Below are 22390 nucleotides of genomic sequence, written 5' to 3'. Positions count from 1 at the left end.
GGTTCAGGACGGAAGCAGTTCTGACGGCTCCAGATATTCCAAATTCTTTATAACATTATGACTTTGAAATTTCAGCAATTTACTCCACAAAAATCTCAAATTAGCAAAAAGCTCTGTACAATAACACAACAGTGGACCAAAATTCCATTCTTTAAGGTTTTTCTTCACCTGCCACAGCAATGTACTCGTTTGCTACGTAATGTGTTTCCATTTCTGTAAGTTCACAGAAGGCCATCGTTTTGTGTATGAGATATGTTCGGTATCTCAGGGAATTGAGGGCACAAAGAGCAATATATAACAAAGAAACAGAGAGAGGTTTGGGCCCTTTTTTTAATACGATGGATTTCTATATTTGAGATCAGAGCTTGAGAATGCTCAGATTCAGCTTTTATTACAAGCTCACTGACTAGCCACTTAAAACACAAAAAGCGAAGGGCAGCAATAGCCCCAAACAGCTGCATCCCCATGCCACCCAAAACACGCACAAATATATTTCAGATCTACCGGCACGGAGTGCCATCCCGACAGCCATCCTGTCCCAGCCTTGTCAGACTGGAGCCCTCTCTCCTTTTGCAGGGCAGAGTCTGAGCTGAATCAGTTCAAGCTAACACAGAGCAGCTTTCATGTAGATAAACCCTGGCTTGAGAGGGACTAAAGCTCTTACAGAAAATGTCTGGGTGCCTAATTGCTCTAAGTGATGTGGAAAATAAGGAAACCGGTGAAATTTTCACAAACGAACATTTTTATTGTATCCAAATAAGCTTTTCCAGCAAGGTAACTGTACTTGCTGTAAAAAAGATTATTTACATTCTTTGAAAATCTGGTCAACTATAATCATTGAAGTCAAGCTGCCTTGAAAATCCACTGCCTGCAGACACACCAAAACCCATAAAATTCTCAACACTGGAGCTGACAAAACCAGACTTAAACCAGAAAAATCCATTTAAGAACGTCCATACTCACATAGTACAGTGATGTGTGGCACCAACATCATGGGTCAAAACACACATTTTGATTTTAAAAGAATTGCTTTGGGTCAGTGGATGACATGCTCCCATGTTTTGTACAACTAGTTATTTCCATGTCTAGTAAATAAAAGTCGAGTTTAGGCAAAGCCTGCCTCTGTTGCCCTTGTGGGGGATGTCAGCTGGCCTTTACTGACAATAAGCCCAGGGAGGCAGGTGGGGAATAGCTGTAATTACTGCAGCAGTACAAAGTAGGAAGGGTTGGGGCCTGAGTCCACTCAGAAGGGAATTGGTAAAAATGACTTGCTCTCAAAGGGATGGTGATGCAGTGGTGGAAGGCATTTACCCAGGGTTTGCAATGTTTTGCTGATTTTATTTTTTTTTCCATACAAAGTTGCCTTCCCCCTTTAGGTGAAGGTGCAGTAAACATACTGTCTGGTCCCAGCTCTCAGGGCCAGATTGTATTTGTGCCCTAAAACTGGACCTTGTGTGACATAAGAGTGTTTGCTGGTAGACTCATATCAAAATCTAGGCAAGCACAATATGTACTTAAAACTTCTATTGCTTTAATGTGAGTATTACAAACTGGAGATGGATGAGCCTCTCGTACCATATTTCTGCAAACCACAGGAGACCTAGCCTCATAAATCACACCCAGTGAACTCCTGAGATGTTTAAGCAAGCAAATGGAAGAGGGGCAGCTTTTCCTTGCCTCCTAGGCACTAACCACCAGCTAGAGACCTTTGGCAGTTAGCTTTCCTTGGTGGCCCAGGCTGGGAAATGAGGAGTATGGTAATTCAACCCCACTCCAGGGGCTGTCATGGACTGTGGTGTGGTTTTCCTCCACATGTGATGAACCTGATCCACAGGCAGGACTAATGGCTCTGTGGCAGATGGGGATGGCTTTGGGGCTTACGCAGGTGCATCCGCGCGAGCGTTTGTCTAGCAGGGGAAAAATGTGAATCCGCAGTTCCTCTGTGCAAGGTGGCGGCTGCTCAAAATCATGCCAATGGAGAGCCGTAACATGATGCTGTGTGGTTTGATATCTGCCGTAATAGGATTCGCAGCAAGATGGGTGGCTATCGGTCCCCAAAGCCATAATAGAAATCCCTATGGGCTCTAATGAGCAATCCTCTTCCAGCCACATTAGAGTTGTAATGCTATATATGCGATTTAGCCTTTTAATTACCGGTCTGGAATAAAGCTTTAATCCACTGTTCATGTTCCTCAAAGGAAACTGCTTTTGAAGTGACATAAATCCAAATTGTTGGGCTGAGAAAGTTATTTTAATCCTTGAGCATTTATACTACTCTTTTTTTAATAAGACAAAAAAATTGATTAAAATAAAGCACTTAAAAAAAAAAAGAAAGAATGAGATGGCAGTGTATTAACTCCCTCCCATTTGTGAAGTTATTGATCAAAAATGCTAAGGTGCCAGTAAAAAGTCAATCCAGCCCTTCCTGGCAAGAGCTGTCAGCAATGTCTTGAAAACCAGTGGTTTCTTATCTTTGCACTTGGGACCGTGCAGGATGGGAACTAAATGCAGTTGTCAAGCTAAGTGCTTCGTTCTCCTTGCTTTACTCAGTCCCCCACTCACCTTCTCTTCTGGAAGAACAGTTGGGCATTTCCCACCAAATGCTCGCAGCAGTTATCTAGGTCTCTTCCTGCCTTGCAGTGGCTTTTGCTGGGGGAAACAGCAGGGCAACCGAGGAAAGCTTTGCCTGTACTCAATTTTTATTTACTAGACGCTGAAACAGTTAGCTGAACAAAGCACAGGAGCATGTCATCTACTGATCCGAAGCAATTTTTTTAAAATCAAGATGTGTGTTTCGACCTGTTTTTCTTGCAAAATTCTTGTGGGCTGGCCTGAAACGCACCAAGTCTCTTGCTCCTGGAGTGCCAAAAAGACCTGGAGCAGGCCTGATGCAGGGAAGCATAGGCAGGGATGGTGCACGAGGTGTGCTCAAACATCAGGTGGTATGCCACAAAACCTGAAGAATGGGGCTAAATGATGTGGTGGTTGTCACATACAAAATGACATGAAGCCAATGGAGGTGGACCCTCTAGAAGATGAGTCTGAACCTATGAAGGTTGATGGGCCTCCAGCAAAGGTGGAGGTATTAGCACAGGAGGCCTGCACATGTCTCCCAGCCATCAATAAAAGAATTGTGGAGTTTCAAGTGTTGCTTGAGTCCTTCTTCCCAGTCCTGCGCTGTCCCCCTCCCTAGCCCTGGAGCCTCCAGAGGTGGTTTCTCTTCTGCATGGAGTCCTGAGGAAGAGGGGAAGAGAGGGCCTGACTTCCCTGGGGCTATTGCATGGGGCTGAGAGTGCAAGCCCGTCACAAGGTCACCAAGGCCTTTGGGGACCTGGGGATAGGTTTTACGCAGTCTGAGGCCAAGAAGCTTCATGGGGGATTGCTTCCTTCAGCTACAAAATGCGGGGCTGAAGACGGACTCGGATCCCCTCACCACCCCACGATGTTGCACAAAGAATAACACCAGCTCAGTCAAAGAAGCTATATAGAAATGAAAGACAAAGAGCAGAAAAGGACACAATAAACTCTCTCTGCTACACATTCATGGCTGCAAGCCCCAGCAGCACCCCCACCCCTGGCACACACAGCCTTCCTAAGCTCCTTAACCAACAATATAGAATTAGCACTAATGCTGCAGTGAGACAGGCATACAAATCCTCCTGATTTTTAAAATTCAGTTTAAAGTATAATCGTCAGCTTTGGACCCTCCAAAGAGCAGAGGAGGGTGCTTGCTATGAGAAACATCCTTTACTCTCGGTCCACATCGGAAAGGCACTCCTTGCAATCATGAGGCCCAGGAACTTATTCTTCTTGAGAATAAACAAATGTTAAAGGCTCATTTCTGAAAAATCTGAATTTTTCACGCTGGCCACATCAGCACGTCAAGTGGGCCCTGTGCATCTGAGAGGACAGCTGATTGACATTTCTGACAGAGGACCTCATGCAGCTGCCCAGACTTGGCACGTCAGAGATCTTTAGTTATGATTTTAAGTAGAAACCTGCAGAACTTCATTTCTCATAACATCATCTGACACCATACAAAACTAAATTGTTTCTGTACGCATTTGCCTACGACTCTTTCATCATGACCATTCAATCCGTATGAAATCGGAACAGGAAGGAAAAAATGCCACGGAGATGAAAGGAAGAAGGAAACCCATTCCACGGTATGATAACCCACTTCAATATTCAATATAGAAAAGAAATTGCTACCCACCACGAGCAGATGTTCCTTACAGTTCATAAGCACCCATCAAACGCTAGGTCCCTTGTCATGCACACATTTCCTTACAGCTTTGATCTCCAATGTTACCCATGTGAGTAATTTCAGTTATTATAATACAACCTATAAACAGGCACCTGTTGTTATTTGAATTAGAGTAGCACGCACAGATTCCAGGTAGGGACTGGAGCTCAGCTCTACTAAGGTATGTATAAGGCACCTGCACAGACACAGAAAAATGGACTGACTTCCAAGAGCTATGAGCTACAGTTTTTTTCCTTCAGGTCCCATAGCAAAATGGGACTTTGTCTCATATGTCACAGGCTCACCCACCCTAAACAAGTTCAGAGGACCTCATCTCCAATGCTACTTGAAATAGTCAAGTAAACTGAAAGGCCTTAAAAACACCTTTGAGAACCCGCATAGGCTTTCGCAAAGAACCTGGTTCACACACGTCCTACTGTGTCTTCTGGCTGTGGTACTCTATTACTAATGCCTATTTGGAAATAAGTCCTGATTTTAATTAAACTGGATATCACATAACGCATCTGGGTGCCAGCCACTGTATACTTCATGACTGAATGAGTACTCATTTAGTAAGATAACAAAATAGCTGAGTTTTTGCAACTGCTCCATGGTACCAATACCCCCAGGAAAGCCCAAAGGACCAAAATTGCATCAGCTCCTAATATCTGGTCTGTGTCCAAATGAGAGCTGAGCTCCTAAATGGCCAGACCATGTCAGAACCACCACATTTATCTTGAATTCTGACCCAGATTATACGAGGAAAGCTGAACTCCATTAAGCTAAACACATGTATTTCATAGACTTGTGCTTTATATATTTTTTCAATAGCAGAAGAAGCCTTTTCTATTACTAATACAGTTTTCAAAGCCAGCTTTTAAGGAATGAGAATTTGGACAAAGGAAGCACGTCTCAAGCAGTTCACCATATGCAACCTGTCATCAGAAGTGATGGATTAACCAGAACATGCATTTCTTTGACAGCATAGCTTGAAGGGCTTGGTGAGCCCAAGTTCTTTTCCCCTCAATCATGACAGCCTCCATGAGAGATTTCTTTTTTCTTCCCTCAGCCACATTTACAACATGCCTCGCAAACTCCACTGCAACTCCTGTGCACCCAATGAATTGCTATTGCCCTCCCAGCCCGAGATCCATCCACTCCCAATGGCCAAACTGATTGTGCCACCCACCTAAAGGAAGCAGATAGTTCATCTGAGTTTGGTGGTTATCAACACAACGTTTTTCTGTCTGATGTCTGAAAGGATATGGTAGAAGGACTGTCATTGTAAGACTATAACTCTATCCACATCCCATGTCGGAAAGCTTTCCTGCTGCTGGACAGCGAGAAAGTTGCAGACATAATTAACCATCTGAGGCCATCCGTTATTTTAATGAGTCTGCTGAAGAGCACTGTTCCCTGATAAAAGGCACGTGGAAGATGGTAGCCCTCATTATCTCCCAAACAGAAGCAAACTGCAAAAGGGGGGAAAAAAATTCTTGCACAAAAACCAGAGAGAAGATGTAGACTGCCTCTGATGTCATGTTTTAATCCAGTGAAGACAGAGACGATGGTAATGTTGCCATTTTCCCAGCAATGACAGATGGTAGAGACTCCTCTCACTGAGATGTTAAAGGTGGCATAGTACCTGAAGCTACAGGCTTTGACAATCTCCAGCCGTTTGCAAAAGTCATCTTCAGAGGAGAGAAAGTTAGAGCAAGGAGCACACGGGCTCACTGTCAGCAGCAGAATTAATTGCCCTTAGTAAGACTGACTCTCTCCTCTTCGCTCCTGCTCTGTATCAAAGACACTTGTCAAGCTTTCCCCTCTGAAAGCACTTTTGCAAAGTGTTGAGGGAATTTCTCTTAGCTAGGCCAGCACAAGCAGCAGGTCTTTAGGGAAAAGGGGCCTAAACCACAGCCAGGCACAATGCAGGACACAGTAGCACCGCTCACCATACCCAGCTGCCCAGCGAGGCTCCTGCTGGGCGTCTGCCACCCAAAACGTAGGGCAGGCAAAGCTCTGCCAAAGAATAACGAAAGTGCAGGCTGTGACTGCATAACTTCAGATCCCCTGTGCAGAAGAGGAGCAGATAAGGCAGGCTGTGAGAAACGTCCTTAGGAAGATACAGAAAGGAGGGAGCAGAGGGAAGAAAAACAAAGACGGAAGCAAACAGCAGCTTTAACAGACTCAAAGAGCTGGAAATCTCTGAACACACAGCACTTAAACAAGGGGACTCGGTGTGTACCTCTGAAGTTTAACACGTCTGGCCTCCCAATACCATCGGACATCTGTCCAGAGGATTAGAGAGATTACTGAGCTACGCAAAACTCAGCAGCAACACATATGGATGCAGTAGAACTAGTCTATTAGCGACCAAGATAAATACAGGCCATCCTCTCCACATGGCCCATGCTGGCAGAATCCCTTCAACAGCTCTCTAAGGTGGGCTTAAACACTTTGGCAGCCAAGAAAGGTCTCTACCAACCTCACCCAGTCAGCTCCCAAACATCGTATGCTGCATCCTAAACAAAGCACCTGGGAAGGAGCCCAGGGATAAGGGCTGAAGAAGGTTCTTGAGTTGGTTGCAGCTGCAATGAAGGAAATTAATAAGCCAAAATTAATAAGCTCAAATGCCTGTTTTGTTTGCAGCAGATTTGCAGTGGGACTCAACCCAAGACGGTCCTTGAAATGGCTGCCAGTATGCCCAGGGTAATTGTGCCGGACTGATTAGTGGCTGAAAGGCTAGCTAAGCAAGAGTAGTTCTGAGTGGAAGCACAAAAAGAACATGTTACAGAGGTCATAAAAGCACTAAACCTATTATGTCAGTATGTAATAAACATCATGCAAAGCAAAGAGATTATAATGCATAAGAAGAGCAGAAAATCCTGATGTGCCAAGTTGCGTTCTGCTAATCTGCATTAATACGGTAAACCAGCACATTAGCACGTAGGATTAAAGTGGAACCCCAAAGCCAGGCAGTTGGAAATGTTTTGTTTCGAGAGCAAAGATGATTGTATCCAGCATCAGAAGAGCAAACACAGCACAGCCGACTGAGGTACCATCCTGCACTCCTACATCTGAGGCAACAAATCGCCTAACGTGGCTCAGCTACTCTTCTCAGCTGTGTGTTGAGTAAAGCAGGATAAGCACAGAAAATGAACCATCTAGACAGAGAGGCTTGCAAATAAACTCCTCTATAGTCCCGACCTCTCTTGTTCGCTACAAAAGCTTTCACGCTGTCTGCATGGCTTGCTTGAGGCCCTGCCCCTAGCCATTTCTAGCCCTAGCACTTCTCCATTTTGGCAGCCAAAGCACAGGGAAAAGACAGGGAAAGCACATGGTGAGGCTGGATTAGGAATCAGCACAGTGAGATTGCGCCCATTTCCATTCCTAACCAACAGAGCCGGGTATCGAAGTGCCAGAGCACTGCAGAGCGCCCTTTCCTCAGCTTGCAAGCTATGCACCAAGTTACCAAGGTACAGCAGAAAGCACCCAGCTGACTTCCTGCCCCCGACACCTACCCAACATTACAGCATCTCCAGCAGTAACCTCCAGGAAGGAACAGGCAATTTAACAGCCAAGAATCCCCTGGATAATTTACCGGGGATCCAACTCTTCCTCCTGCAAAGTCCCACATGAAATTCAGGCTCTGTAAAGAAAAAACAAGTACTAAAATATTTGTTATGCAAACAAGATTAACAGAGAATATGACAGGTCTGAGAATGCTCTGGATGCGTGAAGCTAGAAAAATTTACCTAATTCATTTACGGTTTCACCGTTCAAGTGTGTTATTTTGATTTCACTCCTATTAGGCATTCAGACAACTTGACAACATCAAAATCTGTTCATCCATCCTCCCTAAGTAGGTGAAGAACTGAAGTTATTCTTGCTATAAAGACAGGAAAGCAAGCCTATCACAGTTTTGCACTCAGACCCTACAGATTGCAGCCTGAGTAGTTTATGAACCAGCTCTGGGCTTCATAATCACTGTCTGGATTCGTCTGTTACCGCTTAAAGCTTGTACTCTGGGAATGTATAGATCCCCTTCTGCTCTTTTGGACTCACCTGCTTCTGTGTAAACTTACAATATTTATTTTTTATGTTGCCTCAAGGGGACGTGCATGATGTCAAGAAGTCTGCTCTTTGATGGCTATTCAATAGGCATGCAGTAACTTAGGTCAATAGACGATATATTATTTCATTCAGCCTGGTATACAAAGGAAATTCCATTTATACTATGCATTATATTAAGCAGATGTTCCTTTTAATTAACCAAGATATACAGCCTGGCCATAGCTCCTATTCCACATGTGACAATAAATAACTGGTGAAACTGTAAGTTGGAGGGGAGTTCTGATAAAGATGAGGAGCATTTCAATGCTCCTGAATCACATCCTAAAATCTAAAAGTCAGGATACATGCAAAACTGCCATGTAAAGTCCCCTGAGTCTTCACTCCAAAATCACTTGTAGAGTCTTCATTCCAGTGAGCAAATGAGGTGCTATTGATTGGGCTGGTTTGAGTTTTGTTTTGTTCCTGGGACTGTGTCAGACTTTTCTTCCTCAAAGGGGATGCTGAAACTTTTCAAAACAGCTGGGAGGATTTTATTATCAGAACATCCCTGTGGCAGGAGGACCTGAAACAAATCCCTCCTTGTTTTGACCCCTTTTCACAGGACACAGTCTGGAATAGCAAAAAAAGTTCTCCAGCAGATAGAGATAGAGGCTGCAAAGGTTTTCTCCCACATATTAAAAAAAAAAAAAAGAAAGCAGTAAAAACTCCTGCATGCCTGTGGATGAGCCTCAATGGAGGTATCCACCATGTCCTGGAGAAAATCACATTCCCCTGCAATTAGGTGGGATCTCAGTACCATGCAGAGGTTTTGGTGCTATTTTTCTTACTCTGTGATGAAATAAATGTGTTTGCCTACAGGGAGATGCAAGAAACAGGAACAAGGATGCCTCTGAATGCGGCCTTTGTGGCATTCTGCCTAATGATTCACCTGTCTATTGGTCATCTAATTTCACAGTTCATAAACTTTAAAGGTTTCAGTTATGAATGGGTCCAGTGGTCCTGGGATAAGAAAGTGCTTATCTTCCATAAAGAACAAGAAAACAGGTTTATGTGACGCTGCTTTCAGCTGGTTTTAGTTCTCAAATGTAGGTAGGTGTGAGAAGAGAGGAAACCCATTCAAGAAACGCCATCAGCCCCAACATTCTGCCATCCAAAATGGAGAGATGCCTGCCTGCATCAGCTTGCTTACAAAGAGACCCGATGTCTCCATTTTCACACACTTTCACAATAAAGTTGTCTTTTCTTACCGTAGCCTGTAGCTACAGTCTGAGCATGAGACCAGTGCAAAGCTGGGGATTTATGTCGGCGCTCACATCGCTATGGAAGTTTTTCCTTCACCGGAAAATGAAGTCTGTCTCCTTGCTGTTTGCATACCTAGTTATGGGATTTGAGCTGCACATTTAAAAGCTATATGTTGCAAGAGCAATGTAATTGGAAAAATTAAATCCTACCATTATTAGTAGACTGTGATCCCATGTCACGGGTGAGGTAGCCATGGCATGAGGCTTTCTGTTGTTCCGGAGAACACAAAAAGTCATAACAGGAACTGAAGTTCACTACTCCTGTTTCTCAGGAGGATTCCTGCTCTTCTGTAATCGGTAGCTTTATGCAAGCAATGACTTAAATAGGAAGAGTTAAAAGAAATTTTATTCCAGAAATGCTTTTTTAAACCCTGGTAACAGTTCACTGTTAATTTCCCTGGGCACATGAACAAAATTACTTTGAAAATGCAAGAATCGGCTGGCAAATGTCAATGGCACGGTAATGGATACATCCTGGAATTTGCCCTATAGGCAGAAATTCATTTTCCATCACCCCTCAAGCGAGAGCCTGAGAAAGCAGATGGATTAGTAAGGTAAAGGTCAACATCTGTGTTCTGCTTTGGGACAAACAGGGGAAAAAATGAATGCCCAGATGTCCCCAGACATTTTAGGTATGTTCTTACCTTCAGTCTCATATCAGCTGCCATGACTAGGGCTAGCAAATACCTGCTCTTGATTTGCTTGACCTGCCACCAGCTGAAACACGGCTGGGTGCTGAGGAGCTTTAGCTCATGAAGGAGAAGGAGCAGTCAGAGAGTCTGCTCTGTAAGAGGTGGAGAAGGGCAGGGAGTGTGAAAACCTGTGATGGAAAGGGGTAGGCCCGGCTGGAAAGGAAGAATCTGGATGCTGAAGGAAATCAGTTGTGCTGAGGATCACAAGAAAGCAGCTGTGCAAAAAAGAGAGAAGAGAATCATTTGTTGAATTGATCAGAATAGCAGAGGCCTGAAGTATTTAAGAAAACCAAATAGGAAGCACAGAGGGCAAGTGAGCTCCTACATAGCTCAATCCCCAGCACTGTCTTCCCTGTTGACCAGGAGCTCATGCCTGGAGCTCTTATGTATTTGACAGAAGAGCCTCTCAGTGGCTGGACAACATAAATCAGAAAACAAACCATTACAGCCATAAACTTTTATCTTCAAAAAGTATTTTTCCAATACTTGAAAGCATGAAACTAGGAATAACACCCAGCAACAGGAATATATTTCAAAAGGCCGCACTGTTGGTTGTTTGGTCCTCACACCTGGGGCATTCAAAAGTCTGCTCTTCAGAAAGACACTGCCTGAGTTTGGGAATGTGCCAAAAATCAGAGTCTTCCATGGATGAGTTGCATATCACCTGATAAGCAAATGGTGATCCACAGACCTTCAGGCTTTTTGATCCCAATTCTTTGAGATACTGCACTGACATTTTACAGATGCACCACCACCACCACTTGGGAAGGACGGCAAAATGAGATTTCTTCTTTCTTTCTTTCTTTGGTAATGAATGATGAATATGCTTTGCTGACTACTGCACAGGAAAAGAATAATTAGGATTTAGAGGCTTAGTCAAAATGTAGGCTTCAAAACACGCAGCCTGATTTTTAAAAAAGTGAACCATTTAGTATGACAGACAACTGCCATTTTTCTAAATTAAGCATGTTAGGCTGGACTCATAAAGCACTATTTTGATTTTTGAGAAACATTGGAAATCTGATGGAAGCTATATTTCCAGTCCACCAATAGCTGCTGAGTTCTAATCATCTTCATAGATGGGCTAAGTCATTTAGCACTGCAATGGAAAACAAATCTTTTCAAAGTTGAGCCCTTAAAGGTTAAAGGAGATGCAACATTTCAGTAATGTCGCAAGCGATTTCTTGAAAACACACGCAAAAATATCAGAATAGATGCCATTTCCAAGAAGAAAATAAACTACAGGAAAGAATTCAAATTGACAAGTGTCGTTATTTTTCCCTTGACCAGTCCTTGGTATGTCTCAATTCTCCTACTTTTTTTTTTTTTTAAGGATGTTGCCATAGTGATATTACAGAACCTGCAAAACTGTCCCAGCTATTCATCATCGGAGATTAAAATATATTATGAAATGGGTTTTAATATATTATAAATTATACATACTGCAATACCAAATTCTATTATAAAACAGGCTTTAAATAACATATTGTGGAGCTAGAGTAGCTGTCCCGCAGTTCAGGTGGAAGATTGCTTTGTATTATAAAGTCTGATTTTTCAGTCTCGCTAATGGCCCCAAGAAGGAGTCATCCACTATGAAATTTGATCTAGAGGTTTTTATTCATTGCCACAATTCTTCTGAGCAGCTGGGGCTGGGGGGAGCCACGGGGTTAGATTCAGTGCCGCTGCCTGGGCACCCAGTGTCATTTGAGATGCTGTAGCAGAGCCAAGACTTTTATGAGGGGCCAACAGAAGCAACAGAGGAGCCATGGGAGAACTTTGCTTTTCTGGACACCAACTGGAGGCCAGGAGTAATGCCCCAGGTCATCTCTAATGACCTTAGATGCCTATTTTAGACCAAATTGAGCCAAAGAAATATCTTTTACTTTACTCCAGGGAAAGTGAGGTTAGAAAGAAAACAACCAGATTTGCTTTTAAAAAGGGTCTTGCCATAGCATTTCTTTTCCCTGTGTTTAGGAGGACAATGGGGAGTCACGCAGGGAAAGAAGCCTGAAATTTGCCCCTGAATTCTTCCTTCCATCCCTTATAGTGGCACATTTAGTAACTACAAAGCCAGTTTTAGTTTCTGGGCTGTAGAGAACCTTTTCGGAGCTAAAGCCTGACAAGGAAGATCTCTTCAATTCCAGGTCCCAGCCACAAACCATCCAATCCCAAAGTACTGGGACACCTTGCTGTGCGCTAAAAACGGAGAATGAAATTTTATCTAGAGGTTTTTATTCATTGCCACAATTCTTCTGAGCAGCTGGGGCTGGGGGGAGCCACGGGGTTAGATTCAGTGCCGCTGCCTGGGCACCCAGTGTCATTTGAGATGCTGTAGCAGAGCCAAGACTTTTATGAGGGGCCAACAGAAGCAACAGAGGAGCCATGGGAGAACTTTGCTTTTCTGGACACCAACTGGAGGCCAGGAGTAATGCCCCAGGTCATCTCTAATGACCTTAGATGCCTATTTTAGACCAAATTGAGCCAAAGAAATATCTTTTACTTTACTCCAGGGAAAGTGAGGTTAGAAAGAAAACAACCAGATTTGCTTTTAAAAAGGGTCTTGCCATAGCATTTCTTTTCCCTGTGTTTAGGAGGACAATGGGGAGTCACGCAGGGAAAGAAGCCTGAAATTTGCCCCTGAATTCTTCCTTCCATCCCTTATAGTGGCACATTTAGTAACTACAAAGCCAGTTTTAGTTTCTGGGCTGTAGAGAACCTTTTCGGAGCTAAAGCCTGACAAGGAAGATCTCTTCAATTCCAGGTCCCAGCCACAAACCATCCAATCCCAAAGTACTGGGACACCTTGCTGTGCGCTAAAAACGGAGACTGCTGTGTCACCTTGGAGATAGCTGGTGTTGCACCCCAGTGCTACGTTCTGACAGAAGAATTATTTCCTTCAAGGGGATTTTATTCCTATAAGCAGTAGGAAGAGAAAAGAGGTATAGTGGCAAAAAAAGCTTCCCCAAGTCCCCAGACTAGCAGAGGGCTGCGGCCACTGGTGTAGAGGTGGTTGCAACGGCAACAAAGACTTTAGTTTGCACATTGGTGATAAACGGCTCATTGAGCATAATTTGCACACCATTTGCACAACGCCGTGCAGGCACATAGGTTGCAAAGCGCAGAGCAGTTGCAAAGCACACGCTGCTGCCTTGCGGACACAGGCTGTGAGCTCCAGGGCAGGCAACTCTGTTGCTTTTTAGAGCAACATCCAGCTGCTTGCACAGCAGCAGAGCCAACACCACAGAGCAAGTAATCCAACAAATAACAATCATTCCTAACAACAAATAGTTTCCTTTGCTGAGCACTAACTTTGAAGTGCCCAGCCAATTTTACACCCACTTTACATGAATATTTTGAGCTTAAAAATCGCTCCCTGCAAGTAAGTAGTGGCGTTGTTAAAGTACAAACACTTGCATGATCCCAGAGAACACAAACAGGGACCCAAGTGTCTTACCGGTTCAGTGCCAGCTCCAAGGTGTTTTCATTAGCGACCAACCCTTCTGGGTGCTCCTCGGTGGCTGGAGGACTAGTGGCCAGCCCAACGCACATGTAAGTGCTTTGTACTGGAGGATTTATGCCATTCTTCAACATGCCATGTCAAATGCAGTTCTCCTGATTGCACTTCAGGATTGTGGCTTTGAAGCCAGCAAGCGATAAGGGCAAGAACACTAAACGGACTGTGTCTCTTAGCAAGCAAGTCACAATCATTATTGTTATCTGTCACCCTGAGACATCAGGGGCCATGGGCTTCACTAGAGCCAAGCGGTGACTTCTTTTCCCCACAGAAATTCAGTGTCTTGTATATAGAGGGCTCACCACAGCTCTGCATAAATCTCTGTGGCATTTACTGTTTTTCCGAGCAGCAGACAAGTTTTTTTTCTGACTTGCTAGTGGAGCAACGCATTTCATTAACCTGGTTTTTATTCATGCCAACTCAAAAGGTCAGAACCAGTAGCCTGAAATAGTTTCCTCATTTTATTTCCTGCTGATGAACATCAGGCACCGCTGAAACCTCAAAAAATAAACATTATGTTCATAGGTTCCTTAAGCATGGTAAACTCTCTATCTATCTTGCAACTGCCAAGCAGAACTATGCACAGAGTCCTCTGCTTGCTGCTACAGATACACCACTTTAGATCTAAGCTTTACCAGCCTTATCTACAGTTTTGATCACACACCTTGTGCACATGACACACAACAGCCTTGTGTGATCTGTAGGTTGTTTATGCCTGTATCAGAAACCCATCCTAAATAAGCTCTGAGCCTGAGGGTTTTATGCTCTTATACCATCCAAGAGTTCAAACAGACAACAACTTCCCATTCAGAAGATCACACACAGAGCCAACAGAGTCAATCAGTTTGCTTTGCTTTCTTGCCCTGCCTCATGAGCAAGACTCATGCTTGCTCCCTTAGACTGCGTGGCAGTGTAGGTCAGCATTTGTTGCCTGACGAGATGTAAAGACACAAACTTTATAGAAAGCTCAGTCTGCTTCTGGATAGAGAAAAACCCCAAAGATTTCTCTCTAAACTAGATTACAGTTTAACCTATTACAGTCTTGTCATTTTTGACCCTCTTTCTGCGCTACTCTCACCAGCATTACTGGGGTCCTTGGTCTGCAAGTAACGTCTGCTCAAAGTAACAAAATTTTGACTTCTGGTTGATGCCAGATTTCAAAAGCAAATTCCTAATTCATACAGGAATTAGGAATTACAGCATCATCAAATATGAATGCCAACTCAGAGGGCCCAAACTTAGGGGCACCTATGATAAGGATCTCTTGGTGTGCTGAGTCAGGCATCCAAAAATTATGATTTAACATTGATAATTCAGGCTTGTTTTACCAGCACTATCCAATGCAGGGATAAATCAACACATAATTTTCCCTGGTTCTCTTCAGCTAAACTAAAAATCCCATTTACATTGAATCAGAAGTCTTCTGCAGCATGAGGAAAAATAAAGACAAAGATGAATCAGCATTTTTGATCAACCAATTTATCTGATGCAGAAAAAATAAAACACAAACGTGAACCAATGCAGATCAGATAACCCCTCAGCGGGGAGCACTGACTGTCTGGGATGAGCTGCTTGACGTGTTGGCTTGATCATCATTTCATACACACTGAATAAACCCACACGAGTCTGCTGATATTTAAGTTAAAGTAAGACCCATTTAAATTGCAAACCAACTAGTCAAGCACGTACCTTTGAAAAATCTGAGAAATTTAGCCAAAAGAGATAAGCGATGAAACCAGCAGTAATTTATGGAGATGTAAGGTTGACAAGTCTTCCAAAAGAATGTCTCGATCATGTTTGAACACTTTGAGGCATATGGGAACAGAGCCATGTATTTTTCAAGGCAAAGAGAGAAAGCACGAAGTGAAAAAAAAAGGATCATCAACATGTGCTGCTTGGCTTACGGCTGTCATCTCATCTGACTACATGGAAGGATGCAACCTGGGAAGGATGCTGTCCCAGGCTGTCACTCAGGGGTGTCATGAGATGGCAGCCTGGGACATTTGAGCCTGCAGGTCAGCAGTGGTCACCTCCTTTGCAAGTTGTGTCATTACAGACAAACACCAGAAGAAACGATCCTGCAAAGCCATGAATTAACCTATGAAGAAGCCTAACAGCTCTTGCAGTCAGCAAGATACCAGGCTCACTCTGGGTGATGGAGCATGTGGTTTTGCATGTATTGCCAACTGCAGCTTCACCGCTTACTGAGGCTGAAGAGAGCACGTGAATAGTCACTGTGTGTTCAGAAATACATCACAGAGCTTGGAGACGAGCGTGAGTGATGTCAAATGATGGTGACCAGGTGTGATACGGTCCCACAATACTGACAGATGGGGAGAAGATCATGGCTTACACCAAGCTGCCACACTCGGGGCACACACCGCTGCCCACTGCCCCTTGCTGTACCAAGGATGTTTAACACAAAGGCGTCCTTTCACGTTGCCAGTCGCTCGTTTTCAGCATCTTCATTCATTGCAGGCCCTGAGCCCAAAACCCCCTTACACAAAGACTAGCACTGCATAGTGTGAAAAGAAATCTTGTAATGGCTATAAGAAACATTTACTCTCACCCTAAGGCCATCTCGCCTTGCCAAAGAGAGATCAAATGACAGGCAGGTAAATGACAGAGGTTTCTCTGATTTTTTAAAAAATGAAAATTCCCATTATATAGTTGGGTTCACCAAGAAGGGGGGGTGGAGAAGGGGGGAGGGAACAGATTTCCTATTTTTCTTAGCCATGTTTCTAAAAATGGTTGAATAATTTTAATCTTCAACTCCTCCAAAGAATCAGCTTCAGGCAAAGAGCAGAGTGAAATCACAGGACCTCAGAAAAGCTCTAAATACCTGCTCTCAGTTTGAAGTTTCCTGCAATGCTGAACACCATTATAAACAATATCTCCTACCATTGCCAAAGTTACTGCAGCAATGCCTGTGCTTCCTCACCAAAGTCCGGTACCTGGGGCAAGCCCTCTGAAGGCTGCGTTTCCTTTTTTCCATCTCTTCAGGTGTTGCTGGTATCCATCCACGTCCAGAAAACTGGCACTTCTCCACAGCAGCGGAGAAGAAAGTGCAATGCAAATGAGCCCCAAGCTCTCCCAAAAGCCCCTGTGAGTGCTGCAAGGGCAGAGAGCTTGAGGGAACTGAGCCCAAACCTGTACAAAACAGCACTTGCAGCAATTTTTGCATGCTTCATGTCCAGCTTGCCCCTGTGCAAGCGGCAAACACATCTCACCTGACTGAGCAAACTGCAGCACCAGAACACCCTCAACAGCCTCACCAGCCAGGAGTTTGTTTATTTGTCAGAGCAGATGCAGCTGGTGGTGCATCAAGACCTGGAAACAAGAGCTAGCACAAGCGAACGCGCAACTTGCTCTTTGTGTTGTTATTTTGCAACCCCTAAACCGCATTACCATGGAAATGAGACTGGCATCTCTGCAAGGCTGAAAAATTCCAGGAAATCGTGAGTTGTTGGGAGAATTTTTGTTGACTTTTTTTTAAAATGGCTGTTTTAGGAATGACAGATGCTGAAATTATAAAGACATATTGTATTGGGTTTGCACGGCCAGGTTTTGGTAGCGGCGGGGCTAGAGGGGTGGACGCTTCCCCTATGTCTGATAGAGCCAGGGCCAGCCAGTTCTGAGGCTGAGCCCATCAGCTTTGGTGGGCACCTGGCATCCAGCCAGGGTCAGCCCAGCACACACATGAACAATCCGTACATGAGCATTTGCACCTGAAGAAGGCCAACTGGAGATCAACATTTTTATGTCAATGTTTTCCCCCTTAAAAAAAAAAAAAGGAGCTCTGATTGTCTTTAAATCTAAGGCACCTACTAATCTTTCCAGAACACACAATAATATTTACTAATTACTTACTAATTTTTCACATTCCTATAGAATTCCACCGAAAGCAAAAGTTTCTGTGGGTGAAGCATCGCCGGAATATTAAGTGACTTAGGAGAGAATGCACTAGATGATCAAGAATATTTTCCTAATAGATATTATGATTTTGAAGAAGGGATTCTGAAATTTTCCATACGATTAGTCTGGTTTAATTGGACTGGGTTGGAAAATGGATGGAGGAAAGAAAAATCCTAGTGATGCCTAAGTTACTCATTCATTTCTCTTGTAATTTAAACATTCAAAATTGCATTGAAATTACAGAATCAAAAAAATGCCACAGAGCTTTAAAGGCAAATCATTCATCTCCTACTTCCATCAGATCCTTTCTCACTGGCAGCATTTTATCATGAAGAAAAAAAAAACAACAGAGAAAGAAGTAATCTCATTTAAATTCATATTATTTTTGCTATGGGGGACTCTGTGGATAGCAGCTGGGCATCGCTGCCATCAGCGCAGGGCAAACATTGCAAAGGACAGTCATTGCCTCAACATCTTTATATTCAGAACAGCTAAGGTGCCCAGAAAATGACAGGAAAGGCCACAGACACATATGCAGAAAAGCCTGGGAGATTTTTCTGGCTCTCAGTTCAGCCCACCAGCCTTGCTCCAATCTCCCCAGGGAGAGCGCAGAGGAAGGGAGAAGGGCACTTTTGCAGAGTTCAGCTGGTACTAAAGAAAAGTCAGTTTTCTGAGGACTAGCGCTTAGTGATGGAAAAGAGCAATTTGAGTTTGTCTTGCAACAAGAGCAAACAAAATTTTTCACCCATGTGGTAACCAAACAGCAGCTGTAGAGGTTTCCCTGATCTCAGACTAATTTTTGCTGTCTGTTCTCTGAGGGGAGACCGGAAAGGGACAGCACGTGTAGATTTCCCTCACTGTTTCTCATTGAAGGACCAAATTTCACTTTCTGTCCCAGCTTATGATGTGAAAACTGAACTGAAACCTCAGCCCTCAGCTCATGCAGCGCACTTCGAATCGCTTTGTCAGGGCGTTACTCCCTACATCAAAACTGCAAAACTGTGTCAGGACGAACGCTGTGGGAAATGTCTCCTGGTTTTCTAGAAAAAAATCAGACAAGAGGTAACCTCGAAGTGCTTACATTGCAGCCTATCTTACAACTAGTCCAGAAGGCACACAGTTCCTCTTGACATCATTTTACAACAGCAGGGGACACCTTTAAAAGTGCAGTTTATTTATTGAGATCACAGGTAATGTAAGTATTCAAACATGAGAGGCCAATTACTGCAATCTTTGTTCAGAAAATAAGCTTTTTGCTCTCTCACATGTATTCAGTGAACGACAGTCATAGCGGGAGGATGTGGCCTTTGCAATGTCCTACGGCGTCACTATCAGGATTATTGCAACAGCATGGAAGAAAGATGAACTATTGGGCAAGTAACTCCCAAAAGCAAGGATTAAAGCAGTAGAAGAAGTTATTTTCCCAGACCCTGCTAAGCGTTCAAATTCCCAGTGTCCCCTTGTTTATAGCGAAGAGAATAACAAGAAGAAAAGTGACACAAACATGAATCTATCCAGGTGACTGTGATTGACAATGAGCCCGTGAAGGACAGCCCCGAAATGGATCTGTGAAGAGACCACAAAACTAATTCCTTTTGTGATATAATCCTGACTCTAAGCTACAGTAGAAATGCTAATACATTAATCTATGTCTCTAATGTCACCATTCTAATTTAATACATTACTAGGGAGATAAATCTCTGAATACATCCTGCATAAATAGCGTGCATTGTTATGATTTTCTTAATAAACCGTGGAAAATTAACATAGGCATTGCCAGCAGCTTCATATCCTAACGCAAATGCAATTTATTGTTTTGTGGGATGTAATGCTATACACATATACAGACAAGTTATGATATTACACTAATTTTTGCAGACAGCCTTGAGACAGTTGACAAACTAGAGATGTAATGTGCTGTCTGATCCTGTCCCTTCTCAATGCAGCTCTTCAGCATGAAGTATAGCAGGGCTGACACAGGACCAGCAAAGGACATTTTTAGCTGAAGAAGCAGGGTGGAAGATGGCAATTTGCCTTTGTCTTGATGCGGCTGCAGGGTGGCGAGTTTGGGAGGCAGGGGACAAGCATGCAGATGCAAGCTGCTTGCTGCCTCCTGGGGAAATGCCGCTCCGGCCTTTACAGCGCGGACAGACAGAAAGTGGCAGGACAGATGACGTTTCTGGTTTATGCACCCACACAGCAGCTCTTTTCTCCACTCAGTCCGCTGTGTAGTAGGGAACAGCTGCTTGTCCTAATTTTACATGTGAAAAGTAGAGGAACGTTTTTGCTGATTCTGAAACATGATGCCAAGAAATCTGCTGGGCTCCTGGGCAGGTCTGCCCCATGGCTGGGTACTCCAAAATGGCTGAACTCCAATACAAGAAAATGTACCTTGGAGCAGGGGACACTGCAAGTTACAGCCTGGGATTGGGGCCAACCCATTAACACCCTGCAGCACCATTTTATTTAATCCCACTGTCCTCCCAGTTTGACAGTGCCAGAGAATGAAGGAGGAAATGTCCTGGTATTACCACACAAATCCATGGTGCCTTGAATACTGCAAGCAGAACTTGCCTCGCATGCCATAAAATCACCATAGATCTGGACAAGGAATAAAAAAGGGCAGCAAAAATGGTTAAAGGAGTGAAATGGCTTCTATGTAGGGAGGGACTTAAAAAGAATAGGGCTCCAGCCTGGAAAATACAATATGGTAGACTTCTATAAAACCATAAGCAGCATGGAGAAGGGGGTAGGGAATGACTGCTCAGCACTTTCTGATGCAAAAACTCAAGGCCATCAAAAGACGTAAAAAAAACCATTAAGTTCAAGAGCAGACCAAAAGAAATACTTCTTCACAAGATGTATGGTTGAGCTGTGCAGCTGAGCCACAGGATACTACAGATGCCAAAACCTTTCTGGGAATTTGCGAAATTAATGGAAGAAAAATCCTTCTCAGGTTAGGAAAGACAGGGATGCTGCCTGTGGTTCAGGAAATCCCACAGCTACAGACCAGCAGAAGTGGAGGAGCTTCATGCCTGAGCACCCTGTGGAGCCTGGCTGCACCAGCCTGACCCAGCCAGCCATTGTAATCTGGCAAGGGATGCTTCTCTGCCACCACACTGACCAGTATTTGACTCTCTTGAGCCTCAGCGTGTGTGGAAAATTGACAGCTTGCCTATGGAGCTGTAGAAAGTCACCATCCTGCTACATGTGGTCCATTTGCATGTGGAACAGCAAAGCCCAGCTCAAGGGCAGTGCTGAGATGTCAGCACATATTATACAGTGTAAAACACAGCACTGAGGCTGCCCCCATCCCCAAAACCAAAATTATGCACCTCCAGCTCCAGCTCAAAGAAAAGCCCCAGCCTATCGTTAATAGCACGTTTAGGCTCATATGCCAACAGGGGCTCAGCAGTCCAGTGATGGAAGCAGGGGACATATTTTAGGAAGAAGCAGGCTCTGCCCTAAGCAGAAGGCAGCTGCACTCATGCTGCCCATTTCCCTCCCTGAGGCTTGTTTGAGGCCGAGTTCACATCCCCAGGAAGGGATGGCAGGGCAGATTTTGTCAAGGGCAGGCACCCCCAGCACCTCTTTGCCCTGGTTCCCCCCAACCAGTCCAAAGAACAAAGCATCGCACTGCAGTGCAGCCCCGGACAGGGGGAAAGGCCGAGAGCAGAACCTGGATTTGTGCAAATCTGATGTTTGTCCAGTTGCATACATTGCGCCCTTTCTGCCCTCACATTCCCAAGCTCAGGAGCTGCAGCATTAGAGAGATTTGCCATTAAGACAAGCGTATGGTGCAGGGCCACTGTTATGTTTCCTTTCAGGATAGTGGTGCTTTCAACAGGGTTTTTTTTTTACTCCTCTGCAGATGTAGCTCTTTCAATTGCAAACATTGTTCATTTTAGGTTGAGACAACCCAGAAAGGAAAGAACAGCTTTTGTGCAAATGGGTACATGAACTTGTTCTCTTTGGAAAATATTGAGATCATCCTGGAGAATCAGATCTGCTATCTGATATGGCACCCGCTGCCTAATGCAGCAATGCACATATTAAGGGAAAAATCCCACAGCCTTCCCAGAAATACCACTAGCTAGTACCTGGAAATAGGCCAGGGACAGCAGCACCTCTCAAGCAGAGCACCCAAAAGGAACAAGGAGGAGGAGGGCAGAATAAGTAGTACTGATGAACTGCTGCTCTTCTGGGATACTGGAGCATGGAACAACCACTAAGTTAGGAATTATTTCAGAGTCAAGACACCGTAAGACAAAATGGACTTCAATTTTAGTGTCTACATGTTTGGTCTTCTCTATACCAGTGAACTTAACTTGAAAAAACTCAGAGCAATGTATTGCAACCCAGATGTCGGCCTTCAGCTGCTTGCAGTGTTCACAATAAGTAGCCCTTCAAATGTGATGCTGCTAGCTCTGCTCTACCACAGCCTCATGACCGCCCTTCTCCCGGATGGACTCAAATCCAAAAGGTTCACTGCTGAGCACCACAGAGGTCCTCACAGGATGGGACAGTGGCAACAGACTCCTTTTATCACATGTGGTGAGGAAATGCAGAAAGGATCCCTCTACAATAGCAAACTTTCTGCATTTGGGTAGCGCAAGTGTGGCTTTGCAGAGCCAAACTTTAGCACATA

This window comes from Egretta garzetta, unplaced genomic scaffold (genome assembly GCF_000687185.1).
Source record: "Egretta garzetta isolate BGI_Z169 unplaced genomic scaffold, ASM68718v1 scaffold41, whole genome shotgun sequence".
In the NCBI taxonomy this organism is placed as follows: Eukaryota; Metazoa; Chordata; class Aves; order Pelecaniformes; family Ardeidae; genus Egretta; species Egretta garzetta.
This window is presented reverse-complemented; position numbering follows the sequence as displayed.